This window comes from Peromyscus californicus, unplaced genomic scaffold (assembly GCF_007827085.1).
Source record: "Peromyscus californicus insignis strain IS unplaced genomic scaffold, ASM782708v3 Scaffold_8__1_contigs__length_139910024, whole genome shotgun sequence".
Taxonomy (NCBI): Eukaryota; Metazoa; Chordata; class Mammalia; order Rodentia; family Cricetidae; genus Peromyscus; species Peromyscus californicus.
Genome location: NW_026294606.1, coordinates 95,164,143 through 95,180,986, shown reverse-complemented (window position 1 = coordinate 95,180,986; position 16,844 = coordinate 95,164,143). Strand labels below are relative to the sequence as shown.

At 43.6% G+C, this 16,844-nt stretch overlaps 1 protein-coding gene across 2 annotated transcripts in view; it reads right to left on the bottom strand.

Moving 5' to 3' along the window:
- The window catches only part of Maf (MAF bZIP transcription factor), a 358,749-nt gene that overhangs the window by 306,868 nt on the left and 35,037 nt on the right, over positions 1–16,844 (bottom strand). The gene's annotated exons all lie outside the window — the stretch shown is intronic.

Here is a 16,844-nt window from a genome sequence, read left to right as displayed (position 1 = left end):
AGGAAAGGGTTTATTTGGCTTACACTTTCATGTTGCTGTTCATCACTGAAGGAAGTCAGAACAAGAACTCAGTCCAGAATCCTGGAGGCCGGAGCTGATGCAAAGGCCATGAAATGGTGAAGCTTACTGACTTGCTTTCCCAGGTTTGCTCAGCCTCCTTTCTTATAGGACCCAGGACTACCAACCCAGGGATGGCACCGTCCACCATGGGTGGGGCCCTCTCTCATTGATCACTAATTGTAAAATTGTCTTACAGCTGGATCTCATGGAGGCATTTCCTCAACTGAGGCTCCTTCCTCTCTGATGACTCTAGCTTGTGTCGAGTCAACACACAAAACCAGCCAGTGCAATGGTTCTCAGTGCTTAAATCAGTCTATCCTTATGTGAATGTCAACAAATTAAAATGATTAAAGTTCACGCAAGATGGTGACAGTGTTAAGACAAGCCACTTGATTTAAATCAGGGCATTGGGCATTGGATGTAGTTCTTAGAAGGGTGGAGTTGGCTGTCAATTTTCTCTTTTATTTCATGACCGGCTTCAGGTACAATATCCTCTGCTCAAGAACAAGGTAAGTAGTTTATCGCTCTCTGTGAAGATTTATACCAACATGGTCGAGGTTTAGCAAACAGTGTATGCTACTGGACATGAGAAGGGGCACAGTGAAGCTCACACTTCAGATGTTATCTTCTGTGTTCACCGGATGCTGAGGGACCAAGGACAAATTACTTTCTTTTTCTGCCTCACTTTCCCTTTCTGTGAGGTGGAGAAAATGTCTCCGGTACTTGCCACAGGTGCTTGTGTGTAGATCAGAGAGAAAAGGCACCCAAAGAGTCGCCACCAGCAACCGACTACCTGCTGCTATTGCTGGAATTACGGCAGCTAGGTAGCATGGATTTCTGGGGCATAACCACAAACTTCAAATCGCATACAGAGGAATCTAAATATGGTGACCATTTATTGGGACATTGAAATTGACAAGTGCCACAAGTACGTGTCTGCAAAGAGAAATGTAGAAAATGTTAATCATGTCTCTGTGGGGCATTTCTGATCCTGTAGGTAATGTGGTGACATGACACAGGTGAAGAAGAAGAGGCTTCTTGGAAAGTTCCTTTCTGCAATTACTGTGTCCAGCATTATAAGTGAAAACAGGAGACGCAGGGATCATAGCAGGCATCTCTGCTCCCAAAGACATACACCCATTTACTCATTATACATCCATGCAGCCCTACACATACACATTCCTTTACATATAGCCTGCACATGTAGCCTTTATGCACATTACACACATTCATTCAGCTACATACACATATCATAAGCTCATTAAAGGTTCATCTCAATATTTAGCTAATGTTTATGCCAAATCCATGAGTGCATCCAAGTTTAGACACACATGCATACACGTGGTATAGTTGATCTTAAAAAATACATTTGTACGTACCTCTGTGGAAAATCCTAAACTGTTCATGTTGAGGCCTATTGAAGCTAGCTCTTTTGTGATGTTAATTTATCTGGATTCCCCGTGAGAAGTTAAGAAAGTTCTATGGCTGGAGCCTAAAAGGCCTGTGTTACAAGAATGCTTTACAAGGGAAGCTACATATATTTTCAGAATCCCAGAAATGACATGAAAGTGAGTCTGGGATTGTGCGTGTCTACTCTTCCATCATAACCACATCATACGTTCTGGTTTAAAATGGTGTATGTGTATGTGTGTGTTTGTGTGTTTAAGGGAGAGAGAAAGAAGAAGCAGTGAAAGAGAGAGACCCAGAGATAGAAGATTCAAAACCTTATACAATATTAGATTTTTTTTCTCTTCCTAAATGCTTTCTTAATACTTGGGCTTAACAAAGAAAAGGGTTCACACACACACCAAAAATGCAATCATCTGCTTTAATACAATCAGTTGCTTTAATAAACATATCATGGCTTGATATACAGGCTGCTTTCTTTTTTAGCCTTGATTTATCTGTCACTTTCATTCCAAATTTGATTTATTGGTCAATTTCTTTGCAAGATTTGATTTATTGGTCAATTTCTCTTCAAGATTTGATTAAAACACATTACATAAGTCTTTTTAGATCTACTCCTAAGTACCACACGTATTTCTAAGTATAGATGTTTAAAGTCTTTATCCATAGATGCTCTTGATTGATGCCTGTTTTTTCATTAGATTTTCAAAAATATATTTCAGGTAGTCATTTATTCTGTAATCAGAATCAACATAAACAACGTATAAAATCCAATTGCGCTATGAATTACTCAGATCTCAGGTTCAGAGAGAAAAGAGACTTAAACCTAATGAGGTAAAAGGAGCTGTCTTGGCTTCTTTTCCTGTTGTTATGATAAAATATCCTAACAAAAGCAAGCTAAAGGAGAAGGGGCCTAGTCTGGCTCACAGTTCAAGATGAAGGCCGTCACAGCGGGGAGGTGAAGGCAGCAAGTCTTATCACATCCATGATCACTGCCAACAGAATTATGGATGTTTGCTGCTGCTCAGCTAGCTTCCTTTATTTATGCAGTCCAGGATCTCAGGTAGGGAAATGGTACCACTAGCTGTGGGAAGGCCTTCCCATCTCCTTTAACACAATCAAGAGAATCCCCCACAGCCAGGCCTAGCCGTCTCCAGGTGATTTGAGATCTCATCAAGGTGACAATTGAGATTAAACATTATACCAGCCTGTGCATGTAAGTGCATATATATGCATATATGTGTGCCCTGCATATGTGTGTGTGTGTGTGTGTGTGTGTGTGTGTGTGTGTGTGTGTGTGTGTGGTGTATGCATGGGTACATGTGCACATGTGCTCCTGCGTGTATGTGTTTCATTAATCTTCAACCTGGGAATGTATTGATTATTTTAAAAACAATTCCATAGAAAAGGACTCTATCATGACATTGTCCATGACCATTTCTCAGTCTGTGGCTTTCTTAGATGGCCTTAATGGGAGTGACACTTATATGTTCTAGAAAAATTCTTTTATTTCAGTCTATTTGGTGCTTGTATGTATCTGCATGTTCATGTGTATGAGTGCAGGTATGTGCCAGTGTGGAGGTGAGGACAGCCTCACATGTGGGTCCTCTCTTTCCACCTAGTTTGAGATAGGCTGTCTTCACAGCTACATAAGCTAGTCCAGATGCCCATGGGGCTTTGGATTCTCATGTCTCTGCCTCCCATTTCCAATAGAAATGGGGATCCCCAACTCCTGTGCTACTGTGTATGTGTTTTTTTTTTCCTTGGGTTCTAGGGATCAGAACTCAGATCAGTCAGGGTTGTGTAGCAAGCACTTTTAACTTCTGACCCATTTACCCAGGTACAAATATTTTATTTTAATAGGGCCATAGAACATGGGTCTGTCTGTGTCAGTGTTTTTATATGAACTTCCAGAAGGAGTAACTATCCTCCAATGCTTGCCCACAACATTCAAGGACACGTGAAGAGATAATAGAACACTGCCGGGAAAGGGGACAGATTGAGAGTCTGAGAACCCTGGGTCATATCTTCTTGCTTGCATTCCCAAAGCCTCTTTAGATAAGGATATTCACCAATCAGTTACCAGTGAACACCTCTACAATGTAGCAAGTACTGTATTATTATTTTGTTTTTAGAAAAGAAATAACCATGCTCACCCAACTCCAGTGTCAGCCCAGCTTCATCTTCTGTGAAGCTTGGGTAGAGTAGTATATCCTAGGGCAGAGATTAAATGAACTAATACATGCAAAGTGCTGGGGATCTGGCCACATTATGATCTATTTCAATAAATGGTAGTAAAGAATGAAGAAGTTGAGAGAGTGTTACATCCAGTGTAGCTATGGTGTGCTGGGTGTGGGACAAAGTGCTCTAAGGGATTTGAGCACACTGAGCAGAGGTCAGTGTTACAAAGAACCTCAAGTTCTGGCTGAATAAACAGAGCTAAGGTCAGAAGAGTGGACATCAGTTCTATTCCAGGCCGTGTCCGCTCCACTTTGAAATGTAAGCTTCTGCGCTTTAAGAAAGCTAAAGATAATTACCGTGGGCTGGGGAGATGGCTCAGTGTGTAAAGGGCTTGTTGTGCAAGCACGAGGACCCGAGTTTAGATCCTGAGTACCCACGTAAAAAGCCAGGAATGGCAGCATATTCCTGGAACCCCAGCACTGGTACACCGTGGGTAAAGACAGGTGGATCCCAGGGGCTCAGTGGCCAGCTGGTATCACTGAAACAGCAAACTCTAGGTTCAGTGAAAGACACTGTCTCAAAAGCAGGGTGGACAGTGATAGCAGGAGATACTTGAATTTTATCTCTAGCCCACACATGCACACAAACAGGCAATTACAACAGCACACACACAAAACACCACACACACACACACACACACACACACACACACACACGCTATTTATTACATTGTGTGTGAAAGTTGTTAGAGCTCTGTCTCTTAAAACTTGCAATTCATTGGTGCCATGTTCAAGATGAAGAACTCCTGTGGTTTAAGCAGGGACTAAAGCAGGCTGATTCTCTGCCTCGCCCCTGGCATAGCCAGTAAAGCCCAGCTTCAGTTACACTGGCCACATCTCCCTTTCAGACTGGCATTCCCCTGAAAATGATCTCTTTGGGTTCCATTTTGTCTGTCCAGAAGCTAGAGGCCAATGTGGGTCATCTTGCAGCTTCTGTAAAGGTGCCCAGGCTAAGCCTGTTCCAAGTTAGCCGTGTTTGTCTTCTTCTATAGATTCAGACCCCAAAGGTAGATACATTTCAGAAACTTTTTGTTAGGTAAAAATGCAAACTTCTTGTCTTGGAAGTGCTAGTATGGAGACCCACCCACCCCAGCCAGACAGCCATTGTACACATCCTACTTTTAGGACACTAGGAAGTACCGGCTGCACTGGTAAGTCATTCTGCCCATCTTGGTGACCCCTGGAACCTTACCTTGCTCTCAGTATATACAACTCCTTTGGGGTGCAGCTCAGGCAGAGAGATTGGAGTCAACTTGTGCTCAGAAAGTCCCCTGTCACAGATCTGCATTGGCACACTGTGTCCCCAGTCTAGTCTGCCCACCTGTCCAGAGCCTGTGCACCGACACACCCAAGTCAGCCCTGGACAGAGATGCAGAAGCCAGCCCTACTCCCAGCAGCTCCACAGCTTCCGAGGAAGGCAGGGAATCTTCTCATTTGTTTCTCTACTTTCATGAATGGCCCTATCAGGACATATGGAGAACACCATGATACTGTGTGTCACTGCCCTGGTGAAGGGTTCTACATCCCTTAGTGCCTCTGACTGCCACTGTTTCACAATAAAAATCAACCCGACAATAATAGCAGTGAACACACCACGTGCTTGCTATGTCTAGGAGCTGCCCACGTGGTGCTGCCCAGTGCGATTCTCTCTGCCCACCCTGTGAGGTAGAGACCAAACTCTCCAGTGCACACATGAGATATAAAACTAAGGATGTAAAAGTGACCAAGTCAGACGGCCCATGTCTGAGTCTGCTGGTCTCGGGAGTCTGGCTTCCTAATCACCCTCGTCCTCACTGACTAGGAAGGTAGGAGAGTGTGAGCCTCAGCTGTCTCAAGGGAATCCGAGGGAGGGCTCATGGGAAATTCTGCCCAGGTTAAAAATGGATAGGAGTTCCAACAGGTGGAATGATGTTGCAGAAGGAACATGACCCACGACACAGGAAAAGAGGTGACGCAGGTGGGTGAGATCACCTTCAAACCAGTGATATCCTCTTTGCCACTCCTGGATGTGGCTTACTGCAGACAGTCCTGGGACAGACATCCGGGCAGCTTAAAGACGAAGAATCTTCAAGATGGTTCTAGAAAACTGACCTTTTGGAAAGAGTTCTCCCAGAAACAAAAGAACTTTCTTTTGTTGTTGTGATAAAATACCCAAAGCAACTTGGGGAGGAAGGGTTTATTTGGCTTAAACTTCCAGATCACAGTGTATCAGTGAGTAAAGCTAGGGAAGGAACTCGAAGTAGGAACACCCAGGCAGGAACCAAAGCGGAATCCAGCTTGCTCACTTGCTCTCTGGCTTGCTCACACTCAGGCTTTTGCTTAGCTAGCTTTCTCATACAGTTCAGGACCATCTGTCTAAGGATGGTGCCTCCCACAGTGGGCCAGCTCCTTCATAATTTTGTCGTGAAAGTTGGAGATCTTTCTCCCTGTGTCTGGTTCTAAGGAAACACTGCAGGGCCAGCAGAGTCCTGGCTCCCTAGAAACTACCTCTAGAAATGAGGGTGGGTTAAGTACAGTGTGCAGAACTCTTGAGCGAGCGGAGATGACTGAGCAACTCCCTCCATGTGCCTTCCTTTCCCAATGCATTGTTTTGAGGCTCCATCTGAAAATGAGCAACTGGCCAGTTTATCCTAGAGCTGGTGGCAGTGGCCAGGCGGGTGGTAATATGTCATTTTGGATGGGCTCCTATGCTCCTCACTTTAACTGCCCTGACCCTAACCTGTAATGTCTGTGATTACACTTCCAAGGAAAATGGTGCTCCCCTCAAGTTCTGTTTTTCTCATGAACTGCTATGAAAGCCTATGAGTTCCAATCTGAGCTCTCTGAAATGCATTTAATATTTTTTATATCTGGTTCCTTCTTACTTCTCAGTGACGATGCCCTAGTAATTACTTAACATTCAGCCTTCCTAAGAGATAAACATTCTTATTATTAGTGTTTGCCATTTTCTGTTGTGTAAATATTCTCTCTATGACTGATCTCGACCTACTAATGTCTTATTATTAACAGAAGAATTGGAAAGAAATGCCAATATCAGATCAATACAAAGTGCTTCTACTAAACAGATACATAGATACAAAAAACCATGAGGACATACATAGAAAAATTTAGCAAATTAATTAGGAAGCAATGAGGTTGTTGCGTATCACCTTTTGTGTAGGCATGTGTATGTGCATCACAGGTTCACGGCATGTGCTGTGGAGGCTGGGGATCAGCTTGAAGTCTGCCTTCATTTTCATGAAGCTGTCTACCTTTTTTCAAAGACAGGGTATCTTGCTGCTCTGGAACTCATGATTCAGCTAGTCTAGCTGGCCAAAACACCCTACGAATCATCCTGTCTCTGTCTCCCTAACATTTCAATTAAAATCCCACATCACCACTTCCGGCTTTTTATGTGGGTTCTTGAGATCAAGTCAAGGGCCTCGTGCCTGCACAGCAAGCACTGTACTAACTGAGCTATCTCTTGCAGCCCCCGACTGCGCGGTCTTTGCAGCTCTTATTTATTGCATTTTAATAGAACATATATGCAATTCTATATAAGCTTACTTTAAACATTGACAATTTAATGATCAGCTTGCAAAATTCCTGAAAACGTGGCAATCAGATTATGCAAACCAGTGCAAGCTGACTTAGCACACCACTGTCTCCAAGCGTGTTGTACCATCTGGCCATCAGAACAGTGTAGTATTGGTTTCATCACAGCTCTGCATCTTTTTGGAACACACTCACATATTCGGCGGGCACCTTTAAGATTCCTATGTAGCCGTTACCACTTAGTTCAAGCTCCTTCCTCATAGCTGGTCCAGAGGATTGGCCACTGTCTGCTTTAGCATATGGATTTGGATTTTCTGCTCTCCAGGGTCCTAGGCCACCTTCTCCTGGACTCAAAACCGTAGTCCTTCAAATATGGGTTTTAAGCTACAGGGTTGCACATCAGAGAACTCAACCTTAAAGAAATTGAAGCCCAGAACTGGTTGGTGGCATGATGCGGTAAATTCACCCACATTAGATGAGAAATTAGGACATGAAGGCTGAGTGAGAAGCAGACCCTTGAGTAGCCTTCGAAGATGTTCATTATTCATTGTCCCAAGTCAAGTGCAATGGGTACCTGCGTGTTTTAGCTCTATGACTTTGGACAACTTAGATGAGCTCTCTGTAGCTTTTCTCATCTGAAAATATGAGAACATTTACAAATAAACACAGGACTCAACCTACAGGAAGAGCCCAGAATAGTGCTGGACATACAGGATGTGCTTGGTGCATGTCAGATACAGAGGTTTTTTTCCATTATGGCTTCTCTGCCATCCTTACACATACAAGTGATTTTTGGCTCACCCTCAGCCAATGTCATTCTTCTTTTTCTTTCAGTTCAATTCCATTGCTACTGCCAGCTCTATCAACACTTGGGCTCCTGGAGAAGAGTGAAGCAAGACTTTCCTGCCAAGGTAATTTCCCGAAGTTTCCATTTTTGGAGGAGAAAATTAAAGAATGGCCAAGATCAGCAGTTTGGAGAGAGAAAGGAGAGAAAATGAACTTCTCTTTGCCAACAGTCTTGTCACAGAATTTTCCAGGCTCCCAGGTGCAAAGCAGGAGTGGAAAGTGCCCTGGATGTGAACAAGAAGAAATGGATCAACCTGGGATAGCCCAAAAAGACAGGACTGTTTTGGTCATAGGCACTTGCCGTAGTCCACAGTTTGTATTCAAGTCCTGCCATTTGCTATTGATATGGCTCTGGGCATGTTTAAGCTTCTAAGAGATTATATCAGTGGCCAATTCTTGGGGGATGTGTAGATTAAAGAGGGTACTCTACATTACAGCAGAACATAGCCATCCCTTCATAATGTGTGTTATTAATGTAAGCACAGGAGCCATGTGTAATTTCTCATTTGTTCAATGGGCAGGCACCAAAGGCCTCATGTATGCCCAGTGCTATGGGAAAGTGAGGGTGAAGAATGAGAAAAACAGATTCATCCCAGTGGGAAGAATGTTAGTGAGGAGATGTGCAGATACTGTGGGACTAAACCTTTGAAAGCCGAAAGCTAATTTAGACAGTATGAGAAAGTAAGTTTTAAGCTGTGCACAATGGATGCTTAAGAAGGGCAGTGCCGTCTGATGATGTGAGGAGAGTGACTTAAGGGAATATATTGGGCCCTCTCTCCCACCTCTGTGTATCAGAATGAGGGACCAGTTGGCATCTGACCCACCTCATTGGGCAAACCAGCAGGAGATCGAGTCTCTGCGGCCCAGTGCCTTAGTCCTGGGTTCTTCTGGTCTCTTAGGGCCATTTTAATTCTCACAATGCTTGTCAGAAAGATCCAGAAGGGATAGGAAAGAGAATTGTGTCCATTTATACTTGAGATGATCCAGGAAGGAAGAAGTTAAACAAGAAAAGGGAAGGAGGGATGGAGAGAGGGAAAGAAGGAAGTCAACAGGTGGACCCACCCACTCTCACATGTCATGGTGTAATGGTGGGTACCCTTCCCTTTGGTTACTACATTAATTTAACATGTCATTTCATAAGACAAGAGTTCAGTCCTTCTTTGGGTTAAAGTTAAAATGAATTAGAAACCTTGGACCAAACTTTGGGCAGGATCTTCACATAAAGAGAAAAAGCAGGCTGTGGTGACACATCCGTGCAATCCCAGCATTCCAGAGACTAAAGTAGGAGGATCTTGAGTTCGAGGCCAGCCTGAGCCACATAGTGAGATCCTGTCTCAAGAACCAACAAAATTAAAAATTAAACAAAAAACAGAAAGGAGTGAGTCATAGAAGTATCTATGGCCCTCTTAAAGAAACACAGGTGGAAATTTTCATTAAAGGTAAGGACACAGTCCTCAGTTGCTAGGCTACAGCCCTGGTAACATAGAAACTCCATCTGCACCTTAATATCAAAGGTTGAATGCAAGGGTCTACAGCAATGGTTCTCAACCTATGGGTCGCAACCCTTTCATGGGTCACATATCAGATATTACATTACAATTCATAACAATAGCAAAATTACAGTTATGAAGTAGCAATGAAATAATTTTATGGTTGGGGGTCATCACAACAGGAGGAACTGGATTAAAGGGTCACAGCATTAGGAATTTGAGAACCACTGGTCTAGCGGCTTTATTTCCAAGTCTCCTGTATGGTTTTCATCTATGCCCCAGGGCTCCTGATTCTAGAAGGCTTCTGAAATTCTAGAGATGGTCACCCACTAACCTTCCTGCTTCCCGTTTGGAAGCGAGGCAGCTTAAACCCAGGGTTTGCTTACAAACCTTGGCTGGAGCCAGACTCTTCTCTGCTGAACCAAGAAAACCCCACAGAAACCCCTTCCCAGCTGCCTAGTCTAGCTCCATCCTCCCTGCATGTTTGTTTTGGGGGAGACTGACTTTAATTGCTGTCTCTAAAACCACAGTGTAACTCTGCTACAAGTGTCAGGCCCAAAGACCTTGCCTGTGGTTTGAGTGGGCTGAGCTATTAACTGAGCGTGCGCCACCATGAACCCAACTCTAGGAGGTCCCTGGATTTGGGCTCTGAATGGTTCGTCCACACACGCAACAGACACCCTCATTAGAAGAGCCACTGCTGAAGGCAGATAGCTATATGGTTTACCACTTGAATTACACTGGCCATCCACATCACAAAACCCTGAAGGCCCTGGTTTGTTCTTCTCAACAATGGAACTCTGTTCAAATTCAGATCTCAGGACAGCTGGCAAGTCAGAACAAATCTTCCAGAGAAGTCTCCAAGGAACAGATAGCAGGAGTCAAAGCAGCCACATAGCAACTCCCTACTCATTTACCTGTGGCCCTGTGTCTCATTCCGTAGCAAAAGTGGGAAATCAACGCCAAGCGATTGGAAAGCTAGAGGCTGAAAAGCTGGAGACCTCCACTGTTTTATTGACTTGTTGCTGTAGATAAATGGACTATAATTTACTTCAAGAGTAAATTACAAGATGTTCATTTTTTAAAAAAAAGAAAGGAAAGAAAGAAAAAGAATCTGCTGTGCATTCCAGGTCCCTAATTAAGATGTTAACCATGATTTCTTTTAAAAATGAGAGGAGGAACGGTTAGAAATGAAAGCTGCTGACGGTGCCACATTTCACTCTGCATTGCTTCCTCTCTCTGGATCACATCAGGTTAGCATTTGGTGATCAGATGGACAGATGTGGCAGGCTGAGCACAGACACGCGCTGGAGGGCTCTCTTACCAGATTGCCATGTGGGGCTTGTTGGTTTGTCCTTTCCCGTGTCTCTGTCACTAACACAGTTCTAGAGGGAAATTCCATAGCCAAATGTAGTACTGGAGACCCTGCTGATTAAATCAGAGGGGCCAATAGGATCTGAGGCAAGAGGAAGAGGAGGAAATATCTACAAAAGCCTCCATCTGGGCTTGGAAAAACAAGTGCAATCAACAGGACATTGAAACACACACAACCACACATACACACACATCACATACATGAACACACACACATACAAACACACACACACAAATATATACCTACATACACACACACAAACATATACATAAACAACATATACATGTTGCATGCACACACACAGATATGCACACACACACAACTAAGAATAAACTATAACTGTCCTCAGCAAATGTACAATCAGGGACTGTCCTTGGAGGAAAAGAACATGGAAGAGCCTTCAAAGACAAAGACAGTTAGAAAAGTGTCCCCATAACTTAGAATGAAAGCCCATGAGTTGGGAAAACTGGAGTCAGTGTGCTTGGGAACTTGGTAAGAGTGGCTTCCAAAGTGGGGCCTCCCTATGGTAACTGTTGGGCTTCATCTATTTATAAAATATTTGTTGGGTGCCTTCAGCTGACAACTAAGCTAGGTTCTGAGGCAGCCAGGAAAGGACACAATGGTACCTCAAGTCTTAACATGAGCTGTTTTTCCCCAAACTCAGGACCACAGTGGCTAGTGTTCAGTTTTGTTATGGCTTAAGTATTATGTGTTCCCCCTCAAAAGTCCATGTGCTAAAAAGCTTGGTCTCCAGTTGGTAGATACAATCACCAGAGGTGATTGGATCATGAAAACATTGTCTGAATCAGTGCATTCCTCCACTAACGACTTCATAATCAAATGGTGTATTTGGGAGGTAATGTAAATTAGGAGGTGAGACCTGGTTAGAAGTAGGTCATCAGGGATGTGACTTTAAGGGGTATGTCTGCTTCTCAAAGTTGTTCTCTTCCTGTCTCCTCAACATAGTGAGCAGCCTCTTCCACCACACTCTGCTGAAGCATGGCTCTTTGCTTCACCCCAGGACCATAGCAATGGAGTCAGCTGACCAGTAACTAAAACTTGGAGCCAAGATAAATCCTCTTACCAAATTGTTTCTCTTATGTATTTGTCACAGTGATGAGGAAATGTCCAACACATACTCTTTCCCTCTGTATCCTTATGCCCCTAGATTCTTTAAAAAAATGTCATCCTGTTCATACTTGATCTAGAAGCAAAATCTCCTACCAGTCAGATCTGGTTGGCCCGGCAGCCTGTTCATAGTCCTCATGGCACTCAGCACAATTATAATGAACTTTGTGTTTTAAGTTCACTTCCAGCAAAGACTCCTGAAGCTGTAGATGGGCAGGGCCAAGGCTGGTTTTGTTCTCACACATGTTCCCAGCATTCTATGGTTTCACAAGTAGTTACTCTATGGGTGATATGTCAGGTGAATGGGTGGGTAGAGGGGAGAATGAAGAAGTGACCAGTGTCCTTTCTCACTGTACTCTAGGACTAAGAGCTAGAGACATGGTCCTCATCCTGTGGGAAAATCTTATTTCGTGGGTTCAGAGGTTTGTTAACTAACCAGACATACAGGGCTTTTCTACATACTTTTTACCCTGAATGCCAAGCACAAGCACAGAGTGTTTCTTGTACTCAACCTGAATATAGACATAAGAGGGCAGACTTTCAACATTTATAGATGAGAGACTTTGGGATGAGGCTTTAAGCTCTCTCCAATTCTCCTGTGTGTGTGTGTGTGTGTGTGTGTGTGTGTGTGTGTGTGTGTGTGTGTGTCTATGTGTGTGTGTCTGTGTGTGTGTGTGATGTGTTGTGTAGGTGCACATGTGTATATGGATATGTATGCATATACTTTCATATGAAGGTCAGTATGTGTGTGTGTCTGTGTGTCTATGTGTATATCTCTGTGTGTGTCCGTGTGTGTGATGTGTTGTTCAGGTGTACATGTGTATTTGGATACGTATGCATATGCTTATGCTTTCATATGGAGGTCAGAGGACAGCCATGAGGACCATCCTCAGGTCCTGTCCACTGTGTTTTTGAGACAGGGCCTTCCACTGGCTGGGAGCTCAGCAAGTAGACTAGATATCAAGAGCCAGGGTTCCACCTGTCTCTGGCTCCCCTGCACCAGGATTACAATGTACACATACTTGGATCTTTTACTGTGGGTTCTGAGGACAGGACTTGGGTCCACATGTTTGCAAGACAAGAACCTGACCAGCTGAGCCGTCTCCCCGGCCCCGTAGTCTTCATTCATAAGCCTCCATGTGTTTGAGAAGGCCCTGTTCATCGAACGCTGTGTTCCCCAGCACTGACCCAGCCCCTGCCTCATTCAAGACTTCCTGCTCTCAGAAATGTCTACCACACACTTTATTATTATTTTTAATCACTCATCCTTTAGTTTGTCTGTCCCTCCACTTGGCAAATACGAGGTTCCCAGGATGTGTAGGTGCTCTATTAGGACTTTCCACTCTGCATGTGATCTATGAACTTCCTGTCATGTATGTTTGACATGCGGCCTGAAGAGTGTCCACAAAACCCTGAACCATCACGAAACGGGTGAAGGCAAAATTTCTAGCTAGTAATTAGAGAGTTTGAACCAGATTTCTCAGGTAACCTTCAAACCTGTGATCTAGTGCTTTGACCAGGATGGTAACCATGGGCCACAGGTACATCCAAAGCATTTAAAATGTATCCAGTGTCTGAAGAACTAAATTATTAATCTTAGCTAAGCCTAACTATTATACTATCATGTTGAAAACTTGAAGCCATGTCACTTTTTTCTTCCCTTACACACCTCTATTGTTTTGGTCAGACTCAGAATTAATTTTACGTTAACATTGTAGAACACATAGCATCCAAATTGAGAGCCATATCAAGTTTCAAAGACTTGGAACAAAATAAAAGATTATAAAATAAGTCATGAATGCAATTTTTTGAGCATACATTCATATGATAATTTTGATGCATAAAGTTTAAAATAATATTAAATATCTTTGCACCTGTTTCATTTTATTTTTGTAAAAGGAGCTGGTAAAGAGCTTAAGACTGGAAATAGGCTCCATCTATGTCTTGGACAAGTAATACATTTTGTAGTAAATAAATAGCGGAAGCAAATACAGCCACGAATGAGGTTGACTATTTAATGATCTCAGGTAGGTATCCTGTGATGTTCCTTTTACACCCAGAGCAATGCTGCTAAGAAGGAATTCGTTTACCCTCTGGGAGCTTTCATGTTGATGAAGTATCAGCAGACTCCTCAGAGCAGAAGTAGAGGGGATCATCTGGGGTTGCCAAAAGTTTGTAATTTCATGGTCAAATAAAAAGACCCTTTCTAGGAAGGTGGCATGTATTTCTTTTTTTGGTTTTTCGAGACAGGGTTTCTCTGTGTAGCTTTGCGCCTTTCCTGGATCTCGCTCTATAGACCAGGCTGGCCTCAAACTCACAGAGATCCGCCTGAGTCTGCCTCCCGAGTGCTGGGATTAAAGGTGTGCACCACCACCGCCCGGCCAAGTGGCATGTATTTCAAATGGAGCAAAGAGTTCTTCCAATATTCTCCTCTCCCAAGGCCACTGATTGTCCCTCAAGGACTCCGAAGATCCATGCATAAGGCGTGATGTCCTATAGCATGACCACTCTCCTGCTTACCTCTGTAAGTGTTTTGGTTGTTGTTAAAGAATCAACAGAAAGTGTTATTAGTAAGTGTGTCCCACAGTCTTAGTCAGGTTTCTACTGCTGTGATAAAACACCATGACATAAGTAACTTATGGGAGGGTTAAGAAATTAATCACGACAACGAGCCTATGTTGACTTGGCACACCAATACAACCATTAAATCATCACCTCTCCTTCTTTGTTTACTCCCAAGAACTCACACTAATATCAATATCACAATACCAAACACATTTCAATTTTAAATGTCTTAGTCTTTAAAAATTCAAACACTTTAGAAGTTTAGTCTCTTTAAAACATCCGAAGTCTCTCTAAAATACTCCAAGACGCTGTAACATATCCAAAGTTTCTCAATACGGGTGCCTATAAAATAATAATAATAAAAAGTTAAATACTTTCATGCTCCAAGAGGGAAGAATCAGGGTACAGTCCCAATCTGAACCAAACCAAACCCCACTTCATGGCATGAATTAAATCTTACAGTTCAATGCACTGTATCTGGGGTTTACTCAGAATCTTCTAGGTGCCAAAGGGCTTGTGCAGCTCCACCTCTCTAGTTCTCCCCTAGCACATATACCTAATCTCGTAGGCTCAGGCCAGCTCCTCTCCACATATGCTACTGTCCTTGTTGGCTGTCCCATAGCCCTGGAATCTCTTATATGCTGGGGTCTCCAGAGCCTGCACCTTCACCAATGACCTCCTGACATCTCTTCAGAGACTCTGATCCTGTCACGTGGTGCCAGGTCTCAGCCTCTCTTCATGACCCCTTCAGTCCTGGGATCTCCACCACAACTGAGGCTTCACTTTCACCCAGTGCCTAGCCTCAGCTGCTCTCCACAACTCTTTCGTGCTTTTAAGACCAGTATCACCTGGAAGATGCTTATGTATTGACCAAATTTGGCTACCAGCATGAGATACATCCTTACTCCCCTTGGGACCACTGCTTCTGTGTGCTGACCATGAGAAAACACTCCCAGAGGATTTTACTTCCGTGATGCTGGTCTCTTCTTAATCACGATTAATTTTTCAGTTCCAGCTAACCAGCATCGATTGTCCCAGTAAAGCAAAGGTTTTGCTTCAGTAGTGCTAGTTGCTTCTGAGTCACAACTGACTCTTCTGTTCCAGCTGAATGGAGCCATGCATTCTTAATTCAAAATATCACACAAACAGCCCGGATGGAGTCTTAAAAGACTCTCAAACTCCCCTCTGAAACCTCACAAGCCAGGCCTCCATCACCTCCACTGCTCTCGGCATTGACTTCCAAGTTCCCAGAACAGCTCATTAAGCTCTGAGAACTCAGTGGCTTTTCCAGCCCAAAGTTCCAAACTCCTCTGAATTCCTCCCCTAATATCTTGATTAGGTCTATCACAGCAATAGTTCAGGCTCTGGTACTCATTTCTGTCTTGGTTAGGTTTCTATTACTGTTATAAAAACATCATGACCAAAAGTAACTTGGGGAGGAAAGGGTTTAACTGGCTTACATGTCCTGATCCCAGCCCGTCACTGAGGGAAGTCAAGGCAGAACTAAAGCAGGTGGAAACCTGGAGGCAGGAAATGAAGCAGAGACCATGAGGAGTGCTGCTCACTGACTTGTTCTCCATGGCCTGCTCAATGTATGTCTGTATTCCATCCAGAACCACAACAGCAATGGGCCCTCTCACAGCCATCATTAATCAAGAAAATGCCCTACAGATTTGCCTACACCCAATCTGCTGGAGGCGTTTTTATCAATTGAGGTTAATCTTCCCAGATAACTTTAGTTTATATCAGGTTGATGAAAAATGTAACCAGGATAGCCACCATGTAGGAATATGTCTTCCAGCTGTTACCCAGAAGAAGGGTTTTTCTTCTTTCTAGTTGCAAAAGAAGAGAAGAAATTGTGGGGAAGAATAATGAGGGGAAAGTCCATAGAATAAGATCAATAGAGTGAAGGTAGAGCCCAGATGCAGGCCATGGGAACTCACCATGGACCTACTGTGATGGCTCATTTGTAAGTCACACATCTGTTAACCTAATGACTGTGATGGTGGAGGGAGACATGAAGGAGTCCCATGCTTACTTACTCCCTTTGCTTCATGGCAACTCCAGGGAAAGGGAGCACCTAGTGTCAGCCAGTGACCTTTTCATACCTCCACCTCCTCTGCTAATGAAAAGCAAGACTGTGGGCAAGTGTTCTGAATCAAGGTGGCCCGGGGAACTCTGGTAGATCCACAACCATAA